The following is a 2,500-nucleotide window of genomic DNA, read 5'->3' as shown; positions in this document are numbered from 1 at the left end:
ATAGAGACAGAGAGATAGAGACAGAGACAGAGAGACAGACAGAGACAGAGAGAGAGACAGACAGAGAGAGAGACAGAGACAGAGCAGACAGAGAGACAGAGAGAGAGACAGACAGAGAGAGAGACAGAGAGACATACAGAGAGAGAGAGACAGAGAGAGAGACAGAGAGATGACAGAGAGACACACGCATATATCGCCACGCATACACGCATATACACACGTTACATACATCACCAGCATATATACACGCATATATGCTACCACACTATTATCGCGTAATAACGCATATTACAAGCGAAGTAATGCCACACGGCGATACATTTATTACCGCGATATACATTCACGCATACACACGCATGCACAATGCCATACATACACGCATACATACATACCACATACATCATATTACACAACATACCATATATACACTATACACCACACCCACATACATACCCACAATGCTACACACAGTCAAACGTTAATACATACACACATTTCGCCACCACAATGCCATATACACACTACACATATTACACACACATTACTTTTTGCCATGCATACATTAACACACGCTACAACGCCACATACACGCCACAATGCCACATTTACACCATACACATTTACACGCACACATACACACGCACATACCACGCCATTATCACACGCACACACACACACACGCACACACACCACACACATACACGCTATTGCACACGTTATTATTGCACACGCGCACACACATCGCCATTACACACCGCATACGCACCGGGCATACACACGCACACGCCACACCACATAACGCTCGCTACAGGCCATCACATACACGCGACATTCTACACGCTATTATCACACATCGGCATACATACACGCACACGACGGCACACCCACAATACGCGCATACACACGCATACACACGCACGCTAATACCGCGCAGCACACAAGACACACGCCACACCACACATACCGCACACGCACATACACAATGCCATTACATACACACACACATCGCTATTACCATACACGTCACATATACATCAGCCACATCACATACACATCACACACTATCGCGCCACATACATCGTACACACACGCATACACACGCATATACACGCACACACTTCCGCATACATACCACACATACATACGTTACACACACACATACACTTCACACACTTCACAATATCAACATCACATATTACAATACATATTACTACTGCTATTACACGTCACTATCACACACCGCATGCACACGCACGTTATCATTGACACCGCACATACTACTACAACGCACATACACGCATACTACTGCCACACGCACACGCCATCATCACGCCATGCCATGCACACACGCACACACATCGCACACGCCACTTCCACACACACAAGCATACACACGATACACACCACATACCCATCACATACACATGCACACATCACGCACACGCTGTTACACACTACAGCCACATGCACACACGCCACTGGTTGTTTTTTGCACACGCGCGTAGTACATATCACATACATCGGCATACACGGCATACATCACGACACTGCCACATTACTAACAATGACACATCGCTCACCGGCTATCACACCACATACACACGGCATATACACGCGCATCAGCACGCATGTCACATACACGCCACTGCCATTAATGCCACACATATTGCCGCATACACGCATACACGCACATACACTCATACACGCATATACATCGCCACATTGCTATACCGCACATACAATGCCACAATGCTATTACACCACCGCCATACACCGCGACATATATTGCCATATACAATGCTATTAATACACACCGCCATCATTTACACGCATTACTGCCACATACACGCATACACGCATACACACGCACACCGCTACACATACATCACCGCACACACGTTCAATGCGATACATACATCATACACACGCGCACACATCATTACACGCTATGCCGCCACCGTTAACGCACCACACGGCACACATCGCACACACACACATACTTCACCATACACGCACCGTTACATACACATGCCATCGTCACTTCATACTGTTATTGGCTCACTACATACATATTAGCACTACATATTTACCTCTTATACATATACACGCACATATACACACACTCGCATACACTACACATACATACACGCGGAGATATACACGTTATTATGGCTATCACACACATATACATACCGCCATACATGCACGCATACATACATCGCATATATACACGCCACGGCACACGCCACACATATACACGCATATACACACGCACACGCACACGCACACGCATACACATAATACCGCTACAGCATACCGCACATACACGCATATTATACCACATGTTGTCACTCATACGCATACATACACGTTACATACATTAGCACACGCCATTCGCCACATACACCATACACGCATACATACACCGCCACACACCGCACATACACAATGCCATAATATCGCTATACACCACACGCACACCATACACACGCCACACGCA

General features: G+C 46.4%; 1 protein-coding gene across 3 annotated transcripts in view; it reads right to left on the bottom strand.

The window, feature by feature from the left end:
- acap3a (ArfGAP with coiled-coil, ankyrin repeat and PH domains 3a) overlaps positions 1 to 2,500 on the bottom strand; it is a 118,664-nt gene that overhangs the window by 42,267 nt on the left and 73,897 nt on the right. The window lies entirely within an intron of this gene.

Source organism: Oncorhynchus nerka, linkage group LG20 (genome assembly GCF_034236695.1).
Source record: "Oncorhynchus nerka isolate Pitt River linkage group LG20, Oner_Uvic_2.0, whole genome shotgun sequence".
NCBI lineage: Eukaryota > Metazoa > Chordata > Actinopteri > Salmoniformes > Salmonidae > Oncorhynchus > Oncorhynchus nerka.
Note: the sequence above shows the minus strand (reverse complement) of the source record. Positions and strands in the feature narration are given on the sequence as shown.